Source organism: Temnothorax nylanderi, unplaced genomic scaffold (assembly GCF_030848795.1).
Source record: "Temnothorax nylanderi isolate EJ_2023f unplaced genomic scaffold, tnyl_v1.0 TNYL_tig0018_pilon, whole genome shotgun sequence".
Taxonomy (NCBI): Eukaryota; Metazoa; Arthropoda; class Insecta; order Hymenoptera; family Formicidae; genus Temnothorax; species Temnothorax nylanderi.
In genome coordinates, this window is record NW_027249080.1 from 354198 (window position 1) to 377008 (window position 22811).

General features: G+C 47.9%; 1 protein-coding gene and 1 long non-coding RNA gene across 4 annotated transcripts in view; one reads left to right on the forward strand and one right to left on the reverse strand.

Moving 5' to 3' along the window:
- The window catches only part of LOC139768798 (uncharacterized), a 170818-nt gene that overhangs the window by 109244 nt on the left and 38763 nt on the right, over positions 1-22811 (forward strand). The window contains exon 5 of the long non-coding RNA XR_011717432.1: positions 2376-2431. This is a non-coding gene — a long non-coding RNA (uncharacterized lncRNA). The remainder of the gene's footprint in view (positions 1-2375; positions 2432-22811) is intronic.
- Positions 1-22811, reverse strand: part of Sp1 (transcription factor Sp8) — an 80008-nt gene that overhangs the window by 53056 nt on the left and 4141 nt on the right. The window contains exon 1 of one of the 3 annotated variants that reach the window (XM_071699340.1): positions 13770-16589. The exons of the other annotated variants lie outside the window; for them this stretch is intronic. The gene's annotated coding sequence lies outside the window, so the exon portion shown is untranslated. Of the gene's footprint in view, positions 1-13769; positions 16590-22811 lie in introns of those variants that run through there. 3 annotated transcript variants of the gene reach the window in all.

A 22811-nucleotide genomic window follows, 5' to 3' on the forward strand; every position in this document is an offset into this window, starting at 1 on the left:
CGGCCGTCCGGTCGGCCGGCAGTCCGGCCGACCGACCGCTCTACTCGCCTCGCGGTGATGACCGCCGCGCCGCGGAGAGGGGTTTTCCCTTTGAGCGTCTTCCGACCCTATCTCACTTCACGCGTCCTGGCGAACTTTGCGCGGTATCTCGCCATCGGGAATCAAGTTGGGATCAGATAAGCCGCCGATTGTGTTCCGGTAATTAATGTCAATCATGCGGTGAATGAAAGGATCGGTCTCGCAAGCTCTGATAATAATAGTCCGCTTGCGGAATATTCCGAGTTATTTTATACATAGTCGAGGCGATTATACATGTATATTAAAGTAGAGCAAATATTTTTCGTGAGTTGATTACACCATATGCATCCCGTATTGCGAACTACATTGTTAGAATGTGAGATACATAGAAAGAATCGATTCGAAAGATACATATCGGGTGCAGGGAACACTTGTCTTCTATATATAGGAGATTCGCGTTGACGAGCGCGATGACTTTGCGAATACACGCGCCCGTTCCGCTCGTATTCGCGCGAGCCGCTCGTTCCGCGGCTTTTCGCTTCGTACGAGAGGAGCAACGAGACCGCCGCGCCGCGCGCACTCCCGTCACCTTTCTATAAATAATCCCGCGAGGCGAGAAAGAATCGTTGCTCGCGAAGAGGAAAAACGCATGAGCGGAGGTACGAAAGGCATTTAAATTCAAGCGAGGCAGAACGGCGTACAAACAAGGCGAGCGGCGATAAATATTCAACGAGCCTCGGGAAGTTACGTCAATCCCGGGTCTACGTGCCCCTTTCGTTTTACTCCGAGCTACGCTCGCGTTCGCCACACCGCTCGTTCCGCCGCGCCGGACGTTGCGACTGTCACGAAACGGCGCCTTCCACTGGAAAACGGCCCGTGCACACGAGAAAGAGATCTTGGATTTATCGGGCGCGACGTATCGTATTCCCCGCGCGGGGAAGTTTCGGAAATGACACACGCTATCGAGTGGCAGGTATTTAAGAGCCGTGCACGCGGCGTGATGCTCGGTCGGAGGCGAAGTCACGATCGGATCGCTCGTGGTGATGGAAAACGACGCGCGGGAGGCGTCAAGAGTCGCGTCAAGATTATCGGCGGTGGGCCGACCACCCAAAGCGTCCGAGAACTATCGACTGTGCGCGAGGAAGGGCTAACGATAGCGAAAACCTGTCCTAACAGCGGGATCCGCGAGATAAGGTGGTGAATGCAGGTGTTTAGCGGCCGTCCAGTCATCGTATTGTCATTACTTACGACTGACATCCGCGAAGCGGTCGACGTCGTTGAACGCGCCGCGGGGGTCGGACACTCTTTTAAATTTCGAGAACACGCGCGCTCTTCGGCCAGCGTCGTTTTTGTCACGTCATCGACAGCCGAAGTGTCTCTAGCCGCGGCGCGGCGCGGCGCGGCGCGGCGCGGCGCGGCGGCGCGCGGCGCTCTGGTGATCGACTATCGTCGAGATCGTGCTATATCACTCGCGGACGGGCAGGTAGACTTGCTAACATTGAATGAATTATCGCTCCAAAGAGCTATGTATAGTAGAGAGACGGTCAGGGAAGAAGGTGAAAGCACGCGTACAAGTTGTTATTGTTACATAGCACATTGTTACTAAGCTTCAAGTTGACCCGCGATTAGAATAATTGATTTTCATGCCTTTGACATTGTATACATATTTATAATTAGCCGCGAAACACAAATAATAGGATAAAGAGGGACTATTTGAGCCAAAGAAAAAACCGGATAAATAATTTTCAAGACATCTAAAAATCTAGAAGAAGAAAAAGAAAACACCCCATGACTCACACACATACACAAAAAGGTCCTCCACCCTATCCTGTTATTGCGTAAAACGTATCTCTATGTAGTTCTATGCAATCTATCGAATGTCCAAGATAATCGTAACGCACAAGTAACTAACTGGTGAGCGTTGGTATAATATATATTAATCGTATTTTTCAACATCGACGACGACGCAACAAAATTTGTACGGACGTTAGACGTGTCGCGCGACACCTGTGCGTGGGTATGCCGTCGATGATTGATGCCGGTACACGCACAATGCGCAGACATTGTCCGACAACGTGGATCGTGCCTAACTCAGCTGGAGGTGGACCCGCGGTGATATAACGTAGACCTTTACGACCCGTCAAGACGTTTGTCCGACAAGGATCTCGAGCCTCTCGCGCCTCGCGTAGATTACCTAAAGACTTTTCGGATAGGCAGCATTGTTCAGCGTAATCTCGAGTTTATCTGTTCCAAATTTAAGTGTAATCGTATTATCATAATCGTTTCATTGTAGCAAAAAATCTCTCTTTAGATAAAAAATTATTCGATGCTAATCACTGTTCTTCTTTTGATTGCAGCTATGCAGCTATGCAGCTATGCAACATTACGAAAATTCTGCGAGATGGCCATCAAAGTGAGTCATAAATCAATTTATAATTTTTATATAGTATAATATGTCATTGCTCAAAATTGTATGTTTTCAAGTACGTATTCGATTTTTACGAAATACACAATCCTTGTTGTTTAGTTACTTATTGGTAGTTCTTGTTATTGAAAGTTAGTGGCGATCGTGGCGCAGAAAGTTGTGCGCTACTCTTGTGAGCCGAAGATCCGAGTTCAAATCCAACCAAAGTCGCTGGATTTTATTCGATCGCCACCTCTCGGAAGGTATACTGGCAAACCCACCGAGAGTAGTATCTTGCCATGAGAAAGTAGTATCTTGCCGTTCGGAATCGGCGTTAAATTGTAGGTCCCATATATCTGTACAGATATATGCCGAGATGTATTCACGACGCTCGCGAAATCGAGCAAAATGACAAATGATGAGTATCGAAAGTTGATGACAAAGATGAAAAATTAATTGGCAGTGTACTGAGTCAAATCGAAAAAAGATGAATCTTGGTTCAATATATTTCTTCATATTTTTGCAGTGCTTTATTTTTTGTTTCATACTTTGCCCTGAAATATTTTTTTCGTTCGGTACATAATATATAATACATATTATGAGAAAGTATTATGGAGTATCTGTCTCTCAGCAAGATGACTCATTAACATTAGTCAACCCATTTGCTGTAGCATTATATTTATACGCTCAGAGCGTTATTGCAAACAAACGATTAAAAATCAATTCTCTAATCAAACTCCATTATCGACGAAGCGTGTCTCGTGTCACGCGTCGACTCGCACGCGCGTACACACGCGCGTAAATAAACGCGAACTCGATGCGTTGCGACCCTCTGATGCCGGACTACCACGCCCATTACGACCACGTTCGTCCGTCCGTGACGCGTAGCAAAGACGCAGCGCTCCGCAACGCGAACACAGAAGGATAGTGCAGCTTCTCACAGCACCGCCGCCAAAAATACGCACGCGAGGTCGTCGTGAAAAATAAGACGGGCGAGGCGCGGCGAGGGGAAGGTGTTGGAAAACATGAAGGGACGCTTTGTAAAATAAAAAGATTATGATAAAGCGAATCCCATAAAGTAACGCAACCGTGGCTTCATTCTTTATGATCCCGCGTCACGACAGAGTCCGACGATCGCAACCTCGCGTATACATCCTCTCGTGCGTGCGTGTGCCATTATAATTCATATCTAACAGGGATCAGACACCCGCTCATAGCAGTCGGATATTAGACGAGGAATCGGCGCAGGAGATCTTAATTAACTGCAAAAACAATGGTACGCGACAAATCTTTCATAGACGTATAAGCGGAAAAAGGGTACGACCGCGATGAAGGGTTTTCATCTAGCCACTCACCGGAGCGCGCAAACCTCTCGCTTCGGTTTCCAGCCTCGGTTAGGTTTTTCACGCGTCGGCACGCGCGCGCGGGAAATCCGAGAGAGGAGCTACCGAGCGAGCGAGTGAACGAGCGAGGGAGATAATATCGGGGGCGCGCATAACGATCGAACACCGGGAGCCTCTTCGGGGCATCCGCGCGAAGCGCGCGTGGTGTACACGCTATATATCGGGGCAGAGGGAACGCGGAATCGGAGATCCCGGCCTCGGATGGCGATGGGGAATAATTGCGCGTTTGCGCTCGTTGCGGGAGGAGGATTCCGTGGGCCGCCTCCACGACTCCCGGTAGTAATTATCGAATCCCTCCTCTCTTCCCCCCGCGGCCGGCCGTTGAGCCCTCCCTGTATCCCCCCCGCGTCTCTTCCCGTGTTACTTGGGTGTCTTACGAGCCGCGGAACGCTCTCCTCTCCTTCGGTCCTCTGTGTGTTATTATTCGGTGCGCTCTCGCTTGTTAGATCGGCTTCCACCGCTTCTATCGAACCTCGCCAGCATCCAGCGGCGGCGGCGGCGGCGGCGGCGGCGGAGCATCGCCGTCCGCCGCGCATCGCCCGCGCCGTGCCGCGGCATCGGAAGCAGCTCTGACGCGAAGATTACTGGAATTAAGGCCGTAGCCTCCGCGATTCGTGCCGACGAATCGCTGTAAACTCGCGCTTCGGGGCGACATCCGTCGCAGCGTCACCTGCCCCTTTCCCCTTCTCCCCTTCGCGACATCATAATCATTGAATTATGGCGTATACCGTTACGTGTTGTCGCGGATCCGAACGTTCATTATTCACATTCAAGATTAATCGGCGAGATATTGTCCGTCATAAAAATATATTAGAAATATTTCGATCTATTACACGATTACACGAGGGAAGGCGAATTATTTATTAGCCGCTAAGGGCGACATCGCGATACAGATAGGTCCAGTCTGGGTTTCGTAATGCGTTAGTGGTTAATGAATTCGAATCATTCTTAATTTCCTCGTGGCGACTGAATCGCACGTCAAGATAGCCGTCTTCGGTTATCGTGAAAGCTCCTTCCATCGCCGATGGACAAGAGAACGTACGATGTTTTAATTGCTTAATTGGCGTGCAGAGCTCGGTGATAGAGTCGCCCATCGATTTCGCCGGCGCGACAAAGCGTACTGTCCTCTCCGCCGCGAGGCCAACCAGAGCTGCCGGCAGATCGAAATCGCCGATGAACGACTCAATCGAGATAGTATCGTCTTTCCGGCCGGTGCAGTACATAAAGTTTCTGCCGCGAAGACGAGGCTACAACTCTTTTTCCGGCCGCGATCGCGCGATTCCTCGATTGATCCGCGCCGAATTACACCTGCATACCCAGGCTGCAACGTCGTAAAATCGAACGTCGCGCAGATTTTTTGCACGTATATACATATGCCCATCCATTTGCTTCCTTTATGAGAGCAATGTGTCGCGCGTTCGGGGACGATATCGCTTCCGAATCGCATTAGAAACGAGATCTAAGCCCCGAGGCGCATTAGGGAGCGTGTAACCCCGAGAACTCGCGCATATACAGCTATCCCCTAATCGTGGCCGGAGTCAATATCGTCGCCACGATCAACCTCGTTGGCTGACGCTCGCTACCGCAAATGGAGTGCCTGTAAATAACGACGCCACCCCGATGTTGTGATTATATTACTTACTCGGGACAGAGAGAAGGAGAGAATGAGATACGCAGGACGCAGGAATGGGAGAAGAAATAAAGGGAAAGGAGAGAGATGGGAAGGGACAAAGAGGCACAGGGAGGGTGGTCTCTCGAGGGAGTCTGCGGTAGATTAAATCTTCGCCGGTTAGCGTTTGATTAAACCCGGGATCGGGCTGGATGTTAATGTTCGTACTAAGGCCGATTGCGTACCAACGAGATTGTCGGCTCCGAGAGTCACAACATTGTAACGGCGGCACGCATGCGATTTATTTCTCCCCCGGATGAGATTCGTGTTTAATTGGATTTTAAATTTAGGAAAGACAGGATATGTCCGTCACGCACACACACACACACGCACACGCACACACGTGTGCGTATTTCCAATAAAGATAATAATTTCCAATTAATTTAAATAATTAATCAAAACGTTAAGACAAAAAATATTTCTATTCAGCTACAACGTAATAATATATTAATGCAAAAGTTTTGTCATATTTGTTAAGTAAAACTAAAAACAATATTTTAACCAAATTTAATTGTAAGTAAAGACTTGCATTCTTCTTTTTTCATGTAGAGAATTTTCGATTCCTTTTTCAAAAACTTCAATTTTCTAATTTTAATTAATATAAAGTTTATTGAAAAAATTACAAACCTTAATAAAAATAATTACCAGCTATCTTTCGTTTAGTAAAACGGATGAAGATATGTTATCATAAGTAAAAAAGTTGAAGTATAGAACACCTCGATACAATGTTCCATCTATCCCTTATATTACTAATTAATCATCAGTCAGTTAATAATTACGTATGAATATCTAACGGGACTTTCAAGTAATACGATCATACGTCTTTGGCAACGACTTTACTCCCTTCGTGCGTTACGAGCGATCGCGAGGCGTGCACGGACTCATTCGTAACACCTTCGACAGATTTGTTTAATTACTTAATTGCCACGCCGCGGGCAATCGATGCATCGTGCATGTACCGACGTCGCAGATGTCGAAACCCTTCGGGCAAGATGGAGATGAAATAACCGTCTTATCTGCCGGTTCTTTGAAATCGAATTAAACCACACAAGTCGGTCTTCGCTCTTTTCAAATTTTGCAATATTCCAACCGCCGTTATATTTCTCTGGATTAAAAGAATGAAGATACGATTGAGTTTTCTTGCTTTAAACCTTAATGGGCAACGATAACGTTAAAATGATATGACTCGAATCAACCCCGCTGTTCCAATTATTCTCCAATTTGCTGCTAATTTATATTATTTCTTTGGGTACTGAGCATGTAAGAAAACTCATTTTGCATCGCTTATTGCCGATCACTCTATTATTATCGCATAATAATAACTTTAATTCAACGTTGTATTCAGCAAGCGATTTTATAAAACGTCCCAAGAACATTTCCGGCAAAGAGATTCGCAATATCGAATAAAAATTCCATCTGCAGCAAAAATCGAGCGAATACGTGAAGGAGGCATATCCTCGATGAGGCACGTATATGAAGAAAGAAAAAGACACCGCGGCGTGCGGAGCGGCGCGGCGCGGAGGGGGCGAGGAAACGGAGGAGACTGGGTCTCGAAGCGAAGGGGCCTCACAATTAGCGCATACATCACCGCTTGAGAGGCCGCGAGAGGGTAAGAGAGGGCCCGGTACTGGCAACCTGTTATTATATACGCGGCCCGAAATACGCATGTATCATTCACGTACACACGTGGGCGCGCGAGCGCGAGCGCACGAACGGCCTGTCGTTGGATTAATTCACACGGGCCCGATCGTGAAAACGACGACGGAAAGCTACGTACGTACGACGAAAGTCGATTTACGAACGACAGGTTTGCATTTCTTATTGGCGCACCTCTGCGGTACCGAACGGTTCCAACGATCGAGGTCTAGCCGGTCGAAGAGACGTTCACGCGCGCGCGCGCGCGCGCACGAAAAGTCCCGCTTGTGGATTGTGACGAATCGCGCGACGGGGCCTAATGTTCTGACGCGGGCCGATTACACGATGACTTACGATCGAACAACCGGCCGACTAATGGCAAGACGAGACGAGTTTCCCTAAGGATCCGCGTAATTGATAGCTTCGTATAAATGAGCGGGCGCATGTGCGATAAGTGCGAAAGATACCGCGAAATAGTTATTAACGCGCGCCCGTCGCGAAGTAAATAATCGGTGATGCAATCGCTGCGCCCGATAGTTTGTCCGGGCACCTCGATCGTTAACCCCGCGCGACCGCTCGATGAGTTCCGAATTAACGCGCATTGGTCGCGCACCGCCGCGCCGCGTCGCCGAGTGATGATTATAATAGCAACGATATAGCAGTTTCATTCAACGATATACAGCGCGAATGTGTTTTACAGACTGCTCTGTGTTTTATGGAAGTAATTAATCGTTCGAAGTATTTTTATACGACATAAGATACCGATTTTCTGCCAAATTGTCCTGCATCGCGCTGTATTAGGTCGATTTTTATCTCGATGACGAGATAAAAGTTGACGATATTCGCCAGACTGATAAATAATCGATTCGCGGTTCCCTGTATTAATAACAGCAACAGCATCGAAGTACCCGGGCTCGTGTCAAGGACCACCCGCGGCGAGTCGTCCCGACACTGCAGGGGACAGACGACACGACACAATCAGGAGCTCCCCTTCCGCCGGCGAGCTCGCTAATAAATTATTAAAGGACAGCTTCTGGAACTGACTGTCCTGGCGGGAACGAGCGGCCAGTTTCTCGCATTGTCGCATGATTCGTTTCTTCGATTTACTTTGCAGCGAAGAACGCACAAAGAGCTTGTAAAGAGCCAACCGTACGATGAAAAAAAGAAGAGAAAGACTTTTTAACAAGTGGATTAAATCGTAAGAATTCTTTTATTTTTATTATGGCAATTCAGATCGAAACTTTTTATAATGTGCAGCAATTCCATATGAGCGATATATTTTACTTTAATATTAGTTGCTACACGAACGAATGAAAGTGTTGTTGTTGCAATGGAACGCGGCGTGTGACGAGTTAGTTTAACGAACGATAGAAAAATTGCGGGGAGCGCCGGGGTATCACAGTTTCACGGATCGGAATGACACGATCGAGTGTCTCGACGAATCGTATTCATTCGACGTATCCTGCGCTCGATATCTCGATATTCGATCCGACGACGCGATGCGTGCGGTTCCGAATCTAAACTCGGTACTCATCCCATGAGGGGGTTGACGCGAAAGAGAGAGCGCGGTTCCCCTCTCTCGCAAACTATAAACTCCGTCACTATTTTGATTCCCAGCATTCGGCATGATCGTACGCGCGTTCGGCGGTCCCCTCATGCAATATTGATGACCCGCCGCGGATCAAATGCCCTATGATAGCCCCCACCCCATCCCCGTCACCCTAACCGGTATCCTGATTGCGAAGCGGGTCAGAGCCACTGATTTTCAATGGATGGGATCCGAATTTAAACTATGATTATACCCCCGCGTCGCCTAAGTACCGGGCACGACGTCGGGTTAATGAAGCTTTGCCGAATTAGTGCCGCGAAAATTACCGTCGAGCGCTCGCTCCACGATCAAACTCGAATGGGATACGTCATTGTTGCGAGACACGTAACGTTATTTGCCGCGAGTCGTGATCCGCCGGCGTACGTTTCCTTCTCTGAAGACGTTCGGAAAGATTCGGAATAAAATATCGGCCCCCCGTTTCGATATCGCGAGATACGCAATTATTCGATGGGTAATAACTAATTTTCCACTCGTATCTTCGAACGTATTTTAATGAGGCACGATAACGTCATTGTGTAAGCCACATAGGTAAAAATTATTCCGAGAAAGCCGTAACTCACTCGCGATTCGCCGCGAGGGTGAAGATGCCTCGGATATAGCGCGTTAAGGCCGAGAAAACATCCGACGATGTCCGGAGATGGCGATCTCTGCGCCGACCGCGGTGTGCGGCGAGGCAAGCTAGAAGAGATGAATGACGGCCCTCGAGAGCACGTTCCACTTGCGCGTCATAAGCGTTGCGATAGGCTCCGTGTAACTGGTCGGCCACCAGAGTGGAAGATTGGTAAAAGAGACGAGGGATGGTATACAAAGACGGGGCGAGAAAGATGAGGAGGAAAATTTCGCAGAAAGAGAAAAGTCCGGAGGAGAGGAGGAACCGAAGGACGGCAGGAAGAAAATTAACGAGCCACGAGGAAACGAAATATTACAAAGGGTTATTCCGAGCCAAATGACTGAAGGGTGTAAACGAGACGATAACGAGGTCGGAGTTGCAAAATGGCGTACAACTGCAACAAATTCAGAAACAGTCAATCTTTTCCGCGATTTTATTCTCTAAATCTCTGGATCTTTTTCCCGTCCATTCACAATATCAACGGCGCGATCGCGCGCGTATCCTCGATTCGTCCTTCTCGCCCTCTTCGTCCTCCCGCCCCTCGCTTCTCCACCCCGTCCACACTCATCGACGCAATGGCGCGGCCAGCATGGTATCCGTTCCTTCTTAATGGCAAATAAACCAGGTAGAACGCAGTGGAGAACCGCTCGTGATTGCCGGATTAATTGGCTGTAGCGTGGCTGCAGCGGTAACGGAGAGGATGTACACGGCACGGATTATTATCCGGCCGTTCGACGGAGAGCTATCCTAAACGTTCTTTCCGTGCCCCCTAACGGCCACCCTCCGCCTCGTCTCGTCGACCCCTTTTCGCTCTGTGCTCCGCGGCATCGATCCTCCGTAAATTCTCTCGAGCCGGGAGAGAAGACGCGGGAGCGCGAAGGATGGCTCGATCGATTATCCGCGAGCATGTCGCTCGTTCTTCAGAACGACTCGTCTCGGCAGACAAATTTTCGGTACAGTATAAGAGATAACAACGGGTGTTTTGACAACGGCAAAAAGATTAAATTTCTGCGCAGAAATTACCACGGATCAGAGGAAAGTTAGAGAGACGGATAACAGAACTAATAATTACTCCTTTATTAAAAATGTAAAGGGAAGAAATTAAAAACTTTTACTTTTCGTTTTCTTGAAACAAATGCAGGGTTGTACGAATTATATAAATCGGATAAAAATCACGCCCGCATATATATATATATGCCGAGATCTTGTTTCTTCGAGAAAATTTCTCGGTAATGGAGAAGCGCGTCGCTTGTCGCAACGGAATTGCAAGCAAATAGGGTTCACGAGATCGCTTGCGTATATCGCCGCGGGTGGATACATCGGGATGATTCTCGGATCCTCGAAAGTGCTGACGCGGTAACCATCTTGGTTTCCCTGAGTGGCACTGTCGGCGAATGCCGTTGGGTGTCACGGGGTGGATTCGTTCGTGGATGGCGGCGGTGGAAGATTCGATTTCGGTGCGGTTGGGAGGGCGAGAAAGGGGGGGCCTAGAGGGAGAAGCGGCGAGAGGAGAAGAGGAAGAGGTCTCTGAGCGACGTGACCGCGGGAATCGATGCGGACATTCCGGTAAATTGTGCGCGCCGTTGCTGATGCGGTGTTTTCGTAATCCGCGAAATCCTCGCCGCATTGGCCATCCGGTTTATGTCGCTCGTTGATCGCGTTTACAGAGTAAAAAAATTATGAAACGAACGCGTAAGACATAAAAACTTTTCGCTTCATAAAGTTTCAAACATCCCCTCGGCCTCCCGAATTCTCCAATTGCTATTCTCCCGCAGCTCATATGCTCGCGTTCAATAGCCAGTTTTCGTAAAATGTGTCCCGTCATCCAATGAAATTTTAGACTTAGGGCTTTCCTCGTTCACGGTGATGGCGGGAAAGCGGTTTCGAGGAAGATTGAGTCAATGGAATTCATGAGGGCGGGACAGACGCGTGCGCGGAAATCGAGAACACCGTATATCACTTTAGGACTCGAGTGGACTTTTATTTTTTGCCCAGCAGCACGGTGTCTTCCCCCTTTTGCGGCGGATTCACTTTACCATGACGCAGAGTTGAATTTTTATTATTCTGTTTGCGCTTTTTTTCTCTCTCTCTTCCTACTTCCGCAGGAAGTTTCCACGGAATCATAGGCCTGTTCTGAATAATATAGAGTTTGTATCGAATTAATTTATAATTTTAATAGCGTTGCTCTCTCAGGAAAACTAGCCAGTCACTCCTCTCACGTTAATACCGCGTGTCGATCATTCGGTATAACAAACGCGAGCAAAGCAATTACGCTCGCGTACTTACATACACGAACCTTGTCACCTTGTTTTGCCACATTCCTGCAATGCAATTAGAAACGTGTCGAGGAAACGATGCCGAAACTCGCAATAGTCCGCTGATAATCAAACATAATTATCCACGATCGTTTTGTAATCGCGGTCGGTTTAGTAGCCGTATCAAATTATAATAACGATTATGCTAATCGCCTCTGTCTCTAGGCAATCGCGTATGATTGGCCTATTATACACGAAGACCAGAAACGCGTTATCGGCTGTAACACGCACCAATAACTAACCCGTTAGATATGTTCTCCGCACTCCGCAGTTTTCCACGGACCACGGAAATCTCGTTACGTCTTTTAATTATTATTTCCGAGATTTCGAATCGGATTATCTCGCGTTATGAGGATCGCGCCTTTCGTTCGATCCGCGGGAATACGGGTTCTCGATTCTTCCTCGTCGGTCTCGTCGCTTTGTCGCACGCTACAGATTGGGGGCATTCATAACGGCAATCACGCAACGGCGCGGCGTGCGTGTGCGTCACTCAAAAGCCGACGAATCTCCTTCACGCGCGACCTACCTTTTCACCCGGACAAGTTACAAGATCGTGCCGGTATATGCATCGACTGATGCATCCATGTGGAATCTTCAATATTTTTTTACGCCGTCGCAAAACGATCTCGTAGTTCGGCCACGCTACGTCTTGTTTTGGATTAAGTGATCCTTTAGATACCAAGAAATCCAACGACATCATTACGAGAGTGACGTCATCGGTCATGCGTCCCTGCTCCCGCACCTCTTCTGCTCGCGTTATTGCGTAAGTCGGAAGTAGAAAAATGCTCACGAAGGTAATTTCAATTCCGAGAAATGATACTAAGCGACGATGTAGGTAAAAGACGTGCCATAAGAGTGAGTGAGAGAGAGAGAGAAGAAAAAAGAGAGACCGTCGATACGTTTCCGACACACAAACGCAAGTGACCGGCACTGAGGGTGGGAATTGGTCCCGTTTCAAGGACGCCACAGGAGAGACTCGTAGATTGCGTGCTTGTCGTAAGTTTTCGCTCGTCGATATACCCACGAAGTCTCAAGGTATATAATGACGACGTTTTCTGTCGGCCCCTTTCAAAGCGTCACGATCAGACAGCAGGCTGGTAGCTCTGTTACGCGGAAGCCACGTTCGAAAGTATCCCGGTAGTTTTCCTTTCTTTCCCGAATTCACGCCATCGCAGAATCTGCACGCGCGCGTCGTCTCCATCGCGCTTTTAACCGTTTACCTCGTCGAGCTCCGAGCCCAAACAAGAAAATGTTTTCTCCACAAACAAATTGATTTATGATTGTTGTAATATAGTCGTCGGTTATTTCACTCATTATTATAATAAGCGCAGAAATCACTGTGTTTACCGGATTTTATTATCGTTTTAATTGCATTCAATTCTTCGCGCTCGCGTGCGTCGGGAGTTTCCGTTTTTTATTAAGCAGCAGGCCTCCATAAATATTAAAATAGGCCGTTCAAGATCAACCTCTTGCTATATATACCATTATCTCGTTCCTCGACCTACTGCTATACGTATAACCGCACGCATGTTAATCAAAGCCTGTGCGTTCACTCGTGTCATAAAGTAATCTCCACGCATGCACGAGTTGTGAAACAGAAGTACACGTTTTTTCGCGTTACGGTAAGAATTTTTGTTAGTTCGTAAGAAATTACGCGTGGTTCGGCTCAGCGACGTCCGCCCGACGGTGCCGCTTATCGTTTTGTATTACCTGCCCCGCTGTAATCGGTCGACAAAGTTGCAGAGCGAGAGATAATGGGCAATTACCAGTCCAGAAAGGGGAACGGCGTGCGTACCTTCCTTTGCGTTCGGAAAGAAACCGGTCACGATGATCGCGGCGGGGCCCGGCGCAATCACGGAAATTGACCTTGCGTTTTTCTTTCTCCGATAAACCGTATCACTCGACCCAGTTGTCCCGATGCACCAGCAATACGTCGCGCGCCACGCGACGGGCCACTATATTTTCCTTTCCCCGGTTTCACGCTTTAGAAAATTTGAATTTATGCTTGCTACGTTATTGGATCTAATAAAACTTGCCGACGGCAAGATTTTTCAAATCATACTTGTGCGCGTTGCACGTTGAAATTATTAATGAGAAACTAGTTACCCTTATTTATCTTCTTTCATCAAGAAAACGTTGTCACGGCACACTGGAACGGGCGATTATCCAGAGTATCTAAAAAAAAAGGAACTCTCGCACTGCAAGTCTTTGCGGTCTACACGCGGAAAACCGACAAGGAACGTTGACTGTGATATCGATCGAAGCATTTACGAGATCGTTAGTAGCATGGATTATTGCGCCGGCTAACCGCATCAGGTCCGGTTGACCGGTATGCAAAGAAACATCTCGACCACGATTGTTACGTAAAATCTAGCTCGTAGTTCAAGTTGGTGGTAATTTCCGATGCGTCGCGCGCGCATCATACGTCTTTCAAAGCAGATTAAAATCTACCTCTCTCTCTCTCTCTCTGTCTCTTTTTGATCCTGTATCTTTACGTTCGATCGGATTGAATAATTTTTCTAATTATCGTAGTGCCAGGCATTTATTCATTATCCACGCACGGTTCTGTATCAGTTATCCTATTAAAGATGTATGTTTCGAAAGAGTGGAACTTCTGGATTTAATACGGTTTCCTTTTTTTTAAATATTATATAGTTTACATTTATTTCACGATATTTACAACCGCGGACCATCTGCATTTTTCATCCGACTTTCGCTCGCTCGTCTAGATCGCCAAACAGGCCTGCTCGATGTTCGCCAACACGAGAGTCGTCCTGGCTCTACCTGAAAATTTTGCCGTCGATCGCGTGTCCATCCGCGCGCGACCTTGGAGCGATTAAAGTCGACGGAAAGGTCTAAATTCGCTCGTGCGACTGCTTCAACTTCCCTCGTTCAACCGCCTCGTGCGATCGGCTCGTCCGTTTCGCTCGAAATTCCGCGAAACCTTCCGCTACCTCCCACACGCAGGTCGGGCGCGCGGGCGCGCGCGAGAACGATGCCGAGAAAACCACGGAGGTATCCAGGTACGACCCGGTAAGGCACGATAATTGCGCACTTCGCGCCGATAACGGCAACCAAAGGTGGCAATGACGGAAAACGCGAGCGAGCCGCGCACGTCGCCGCGCGAACTCCCGCGAACGGCCGCGGCCGCGGCCGCCTCGAGACGAGAGTTCCCACGTAGTCAAAGTCCGAGAGCCCCGCGCGCTCGAGCCGAGGGATCATCGGCATGAAAACGGGGATAATTGTGGCTCCGTAAATACCGCTACTTAATACCCGTACTCTCCCGTACTCTCGTATATAGCGTTATATGCACCTTGTTGCGCCGCGCGTATTAGCCTCCCTTCTCGCATTCGTGCTACCGTCAATCTCCTTTAGAAAACGCTTTTCTCCTCGCGCGGCACCGCGCGGCACGGCGTGTAGAAAACGAGGTAATTGTACGCGGCAGTTGCATACTCCGCCGATATGCACTTCCGCCGCGGATCTAGCCCCGCTGTAATTTCACGCGATCTCGGCCGCCGATTTCGTTCTCGAGCCCGCTCGTCAACGCCGCGATGCGCTCCCGAACGGCGGCGTTCGAGCGTCGAAGTTACCGCGATGACCGTTTATGGACATTTACGGTATATCTCGATGATATTGAACGAAACGATTTTGCGATACCAAGAAACACACAAACACACACACACACACACACCAATGCTAACATTTACGTCGCAAATAAATACAAATAGGAAATTGTGATCAAGAGATCGTTTCTCGATGGATAAAAGATGATCCGTAGGACTGACGCGTAAGACGGAGCGATCGAGCAATTATCGGCGCTGTTATCGCTGTCACCACTCGTCTTGGCCTTATTTGCATCGGATCGTGATTAAGAGCGAACTGGCAAAGTGGAGAGCGCTCTTTTACGCGCGGTCAATGCACCGCGTGCAGCCGCGTCCTTCCTCTGCCAGTACGCCGCGCCGGCCCGCCCGGTCATCTTGATGTCATTCTGCATTCTGTCCGATGCGTGGAGTAATTAAAATGTAGTCAGCGTTATCTTAGATCCCTCGACGGTGATTTAGCTCCGCCATCTGATGCGCACGCCCGGTCCGACTGTGCCGCATCAACATGTCCCCGTCATAATGTCCGGCACATTGCCAGGTAGGAGGCTGACCCTCCCACGAAATTACGTGGAAATTCGGTTCATTCGGGACCTTCGAGCGCGCGGAACGTGAGGTAGTGTATTTTTAACGACGCGACGTGTCATATAACAACCCCTGTTGGTCGACCCAAAACGAAGTCGCGCACGACGCGAAACGCGTACGTGTGCGGCGCGGTGGCGTACAATTAATTAATGTCGAGTGCTTTACTTTCGCCGACGACCCGAGCGCCAAAGTCGTGTATTATTAGCTTGATGTCTTGTTACGAGAACGCATTCCGGGAAGTCCGATCCTACCGTGGCAGAACCTCGGTCTCTGAATTTCTGGAATCCGGAGCTTGTCGCTTCGAGCTAATTCGTTAACGCGATGAATTTACTGAACAAAGTGGCGACGTGTCACGCTCCGTTCTCTCCTTCTCTCTCTGGACCGACGCATCTCGCACATGACGATTCCCGAATGCTTCAATACGAGAATTGGCGAAGCAAAATCGTGAACGCGAGAGATATATACGCATAAGAATTTGATTAGCGATTGGGACGATTTTCGAGTTGACGAAAAGCAAGCGAGAAGTTGCGGATTAACCAGGAAGCGCAGCGGTCAAGGAAGCCTGTGAGAAAACTTCTGCCAGCAAAGCGGGAAACTCGGGTGAATGCAGGGCTCTCGTAACGCGCTTACATTAAGCCGACGCATTTAGAAAATGGCGAATGGTGGATAGTGTGTGCCTTGGGCCTGGCGATTACTCAGGAATGAAGGGATACCGGTATTGCCGCACCAGGAACACGATCCGGCTGTACCAAGAACCGCTGGCGCCTTCCTCCACACCCACCCCACACCCGCCCCCGCCACCTCCGCCCTCTCTGCTCGTATCCGCGATCTCGCTTGTATTCTTTCGGAAATTGCGTAAAGTTCGGCAATGCACCACATACGCATGAGAGATGGCTGATAAAAACCTGTAATTGTTGTCTACGTTCACTTTAGAAACGTAGCTACAGCGAGATTTGACGGTATTTGCGGATCCGAAAATATAATAGTCTAAAAAGGGTGGGCCAGTATCTGGATCTTATTCGCGTTATTACATGCGCGCGAATACTTTACGCACGTATTACGCGCCGTGTAATGCGAGTTTTATTACCTCTGAACGCGGTGCCACTTTTCTCGTTGCGTGCCAGCCACGAGGCTTTTAACCGCACAAGCCTTACCGTGCTAAACCCCGTAAACCACGGGTTTAAGAAACCGCCTTATATCTTTTCGCGCGTGCAAAATTGCGAACGTTGATAAACGCAAACAGGCTCGCAATCGACGTCTCCGTTTGCTATCGAAACGTTCGATATTAAAACGGACAACAGCAATGACGATTCTTCGTTCGTAAAAACGATACGCAGAATGTCGGACAAATTGTTACGGATTAGACGCAACGTTGAAGGGCGTAGGCGTCCATCGTTTATCACACCGCGAGATAAAGGAGTCTCGTTGCGGCTCGCGGCGAGTCGACGAGTTATTTGTTTTACGCCGCGCGATATGGAACTAGTATTAATTAACGCCGACGCCCCGTGCAAATTAACGACGTCACGCGAAATCGAGCGGCGATTCTACGCGATGCGCTAGAAAGTAATTACACATCGTTACCGGCCCCGGTGACGGGTATACCGTTGTGCCGCCGGAGTCTGGATTCAGTTTGCGATGTGATTATGTTTATTGTCCTTTCCGGCCGACTTCTCGGAAATCTCGGAAACGACACGTAAGATGGCCACGCGAGATCTGCCGATCGCCCGTTTCTCCGTCTGTGCTTAACGCTTTCGTCGTTCCGTTCGTATGAAGCTGATAAGAGCGCTAATTATCTCGAGCAGACACTTTTATTGTATTTAAATGTAGATGTGTATATATATATATACACCGTGCATTTTTTTTTTAATGTGACCGTAAACTCCTGGTATTTATATTTCGAGGGGATAGCTTCTTTATTAAATTATCAAAATAATGAGTTTCTCGGAAGGTTCCTGCCAGACAAAGATTTCGAGACACGTTTCTAATTCCTTCAGTTATCGTACGCACAACCGCGCGTTGAAACGCGAGCGCGGTATTCGCAACTTTTAGAAACGACTTCTTTGGCAGTGCGACGAATCGCTATCAACAAAATTGCCTTTTGCCGAGGCGAGTTACTCATTCCTCTCGGCGAGGTCGTGCTCTCACGACTTCGCGCGATACGCGAGCACTTAACTAACGGACTCTTCCACGAAGTGGAACGACTCCCGTCCGCTAGAGTCCGCAGTTTTTCGAGCCAACGCAACGGAAACTGGAAAGTCGCCCGGGATGAACTTTAAATATAGAAATAAGACGAAAACGAACGATAAGAAGCAGATCTTTCCGAAAGGAAACCGTAGACCTGAAGAAAGAAAGATAGATCTTATTCTTTTAAAAAAGAGATGTTTTTTTTTAATTACTTTAATTGTTGCTGGTGATACAAATGTACTTATGTGTTTAAGACAATTACTTGGAGTAATATAACAGGTTTTTTGTATCTAGTTTGAATTTATTGCCGATATTACTAGTTTTCCTGTCTACTTATATACAAGCGTGATAACACTAACAATAGTTAACAATAGTTAATGATTCAAGGAACGATTTGATCTTTTAAAACTGAATTATTTAAAATTACATGTACAAAAGTTCTGTGAGACAGTTCGATGATAATAATTATATTTTACTTTATTCTATTCTTATATTATATAAATTTTTACTGATTTGAAATTGATACGGTATTAGTTCCGCATCTTTCTGTTATATCTTTTATGAAACTATATAAATAATAAATGCAATTTGTATCACCGTGTGTGTAAACAGTTTAAATATCAAATTCCGATAATTAAGCAAAGGAATCTTCCTCCGCGGCAACAGTCGTGCATTTCTCTGAAGAAACACGAGGTAGGCTGATCCAACGTTCGTCGCCGCGAGAAAATGCGGTCTTCCCTCATATGTCTTGCATAACATTCTTCCGGTAAATGGTGCGAACTTGGCAACCGCAATTATAACGTACTGCAAACTCGCTCGATGATTATCAGCGATCGTCCTACCGCATTGCTCGTATTTTCTTTTCCAGACAATCTATTTTAACGCGCGATGTTGTCTGCCATTATCCCCAATTTGAGTAGTTAGTGAAAATCGCAGCCTCAATCAAGTTCACTTGAAACGCACTTATAATCATTATATTGCGGCGTAGATAAATTTGGAATGAGAGAGAGTATCTTTAGCGTGTGATAAATTTATTATCGAACTTTGATACACTCCTGTGCTAAAGAGAGAACTTCCTTCTGCTGGTTCTCTTCCTGCTCTTCGAACTTCCGTCGAGACGGGTCTCGGAAGGTCTCGCGTAGAGTCGGAAACTGCGCTTGGCTGGCACACACGAAGTCGAAAGAGGCTTCGCAGGTAATTGCCAGGCCGGCGGGTCGATAATGAGCACTGGCTTCGGGGAACCGATTACGCCCGACCCGAGCCAAAAGCAAAGTCGGACCCCAAGAACCAGAGAGAGGAGCAGGAGAAGGATGAAGATGAAGAAGAAGAAGACGGAGAAGAAGCAGAAGAAGAAGACGGAGTAGAAGAAGGGCAGAAAGATCCGTTGGGAGGAGAGGATCAACTCGGGTAAAGGGAGAGAGAGGGGGAAGTGATGAAGGAGAGATTTTAAGTCGCTTATAATCCTCTGGACCGTAGCTCCGCGAGAGCGGCATTCACGGGGTCTCTTCGCGATCCGATAATTCAACGGACTTGGAGTTCGATATTCCGACTAATCTCGCATGATGTGTGTGCAGAAGTTCTCCGCGCGCGCCCTTTTCGGGGCACCGATAATTGCGGCTATACCCTTTTTATTTTTGTTTTGCGTTGCAAACTGTCTGTATCCCGACAAATGCCTGCTCGAAGCTCGCTCGGACGTGCTTGTATGCCATTAATCGCGCTCTCTACCTTCGCCGTATACGTACGGGAAAAATTCTCTGCGGCGCATTCATTATTTCGCCTTGTAAGACGTCGTTTCCGCGTAATTTCGCAATCTGAATTTATTCTATAGAAATTTGTGCAACATTCCTCCACTTCCGTTACACAACGATTTTATTTTGTTTGAGATATATATAATTATTGTACCACGCGCGCGCGCGCGCTCGATTTATTCTCTTTCAGCAATAAAAACATCGTGAGTTACAGGTGTGTAAAATATCAGGCAACTCGATACTTATTGACGGCGATAACGGATTGCATATTAACGGTATTATGAATTTATCGAGAAATAGCGAGATCCAACGAGGACGAGAAACGAGTCAACACGTCGATATGCATCGATACTAGTATAAGGGAAAAAAACGAAACGTAACTAATTGCTAAATCACCGGCAACGAGTTGTCGATGTCAGGCGATGCCGAGCGGCCACCTGTGCGGCCTGGAAGGAAGAGAGCATCGCAATGGAAAGTGGAAGAAGTCCGAGGCAGGGGCAGGGAGGAGGAAGAGGGATCCGGGATCCGGGCGAGGGAGAGTTGGAATGAACAAGAAGAAAATGAAGCGGAAAAATGGACGAAAGGAGAATAAGAAGTCCTTCCTGTATCGCCCGATGAAACCTGCCTAGATCTCGCTACCGGGATGAGAGGTAGAGGTAGGTGATCTAATTTCCCGGGCAGTCGTGCAGAAAATGATCCAGGCCGCGATTACGAAACGGCTTCCAGTCTTCGCCGGGGGCGACGAAGGCGCCGTTTTTGCCGCTCTCTTTTCGTTTCTACGTGCCGTGTGCTACGATCGCGGACGGCGATGTTGTCAGCTACCTCTACAAATGGAGAACGACATCCTGCGTGTGCGAGAAGTTACTTCACAGTTGGGAGGAGAGAATTTTTTGGAGGCCGCGTCTCCCAACGATGAGAATATTGCGAGAGAAAAATTCTTATCGATGAAACGTTCACTCTCCTTGGAAATTGAAGTCTTAAAAAAGAACGTCGATTTTTTCAATTTCAGTAGATAGTATGCCCGTCTCTTTAGCGTCGTTGTTTCTTTCGTGACGCGTGTACAGTGTTTCGCGAGATAAGCGCAAAATGCACGAAGCATCACGTTAGCTCGTGGACCGGCAGCGTGGTGGCGACGATGCGGTGCCCCTTCGTGGCCTCGAGGGTCGCTGATCCCACAATTAACATAATGAGGTAGAAAACGTAGATATTAGCGCGAGGTTAGTTAATAGTGCACTTATCCGGAGAATGTAAATAGTTGGTGGTCGCGATAGCTTTCTCTCTTTCTCTCTCTCTCTCGTGCTTCGCGGCAGGGTCCATCCCTCGCCTTCTCATGTTAACTCGCGCGTCCCGCATTTTCCGGTCCTTCCTCACCCTCGGAACACACCGCCACGTCATAAGAAATCTCGTAAATCAAAAGTGACAAAATCGAATTCCCGTTTGCATAATCTGGTCGTTTTATTCCACGCGCGTGTCCCCAGATCGATTCGCCGGTTCCGAGGCTTCCTAAACAAATTATTAATCAACGTTATCGTCAGACATTCCCAAAATTATAAGCGGCAGCGCACGGCTTGCAATTGATGATCCTAGATCGATACGATCTTTCGATTTAAAAAATGCCCTGGCGAGAACGTAACGGATAATGACGGCGAAGAATAAAAGCAAAAGTAAAGCGTGTAACAAGAGAATTCTGCGAAGACGGAAAGATGCGGTCGGTGATGGTATTTTAATTAGTATCGCTGTTAGCGTTATCCTGTGTATGAATCACAGCTCGAGAGAAGTAAATAGTAGACGCTGGAAAAGTAAATTAATGCGTGCTATTACCAGTATCAACTGCATGGTAAATTAATTTTTTGCTCATATATGTAATGAGAGATACGACTGTATTTTCTATATCGCTGTGCTGCCTCAGCCCTCGAATTTTCTTCTTGTTCACTTCCTTGTATATCCATTCATTTCATACTCTTTCTTTAGCCAGTCTCTCGTTGCTTCTCGATGTTCTTCAGTTCCTTTCAGTGTCGTTACGTCGTTACGCCGTCCGCTCGAATGCACCGGGCGCATCTCTCCGCGGCCGATGGTATCGCCGTAATCTGCAACAGCTGCAACTGGGGTTCTCGCGGTTCGAGACTATCTTATCCGTTGTATCCCTGATTTCTAGGTCTCTCCCTCGCCTCTCCCTCGCCTCTCCCTCGCCCTTTGCGCGGGACTCTACCTCACCGCGCTCGCAAATGGCGGTGGCAATTTGCAGGTGCAAAGTTCACGATGGAGGGAAACCGCTAATGAGGGAGCCCCGATGCGCAACGCAGGGCACGCGTGGATTTTCAGAGGGACGGGTTAATTACCAGCTCTGACCGCCGGAATTGTGGCTTATTCGTGCGCGCTGCTTTCCGCAAGCTGTCGTGCGTTCGCAGGTCGCGCTAACTTGTCTTTGACAAGCGCTAATCTCTCGTCCACCGGTGCCTGTCGTGTCGTGAGGGCCCTTTTTTGCAGTCCGCAGATCGAACTAGCCAATGTTATTCCGCTTCAGCCCGCCCCTTCGAGACCGTAACTGTCCGATGGCGCCTCTCACTAGCCATAAATTAATTAAACTGGCGCGGAGGTGTGTGCGGACGGGTGTCAGTGCGGCGTTCTTCATCTTTCGACCGTCGTTCGAACCACTTTCGAGCCCCATCTCGATCGAGCAGCCTAAACTCGACTTGCGCTACGGCTCGTTTCATAATTTTCAATAGGGCAGTTCGCGTCCTTCGATGTGAAGAGACTATTTCGCCGGAATATCGTTTACGCTCTCCTCGAATGGAGGAATTTGAATCTATTTTGCAAAAACATTTGTCAATATAATTGCTCCATATATAACGACAGTAATGACATACATAACCGTGCGATATAGCTTATGTAATTTCTTCGGCGCTGTATCGTGCCGCTAATTACACCCTGAACGGGTGCTAATCGCTTCCAAGTACGTATGTACATCGTTATTATAATTATTACTGTGTGGTCTATGGGAATTTATCGTCATAACAACGTCATTCGTACAC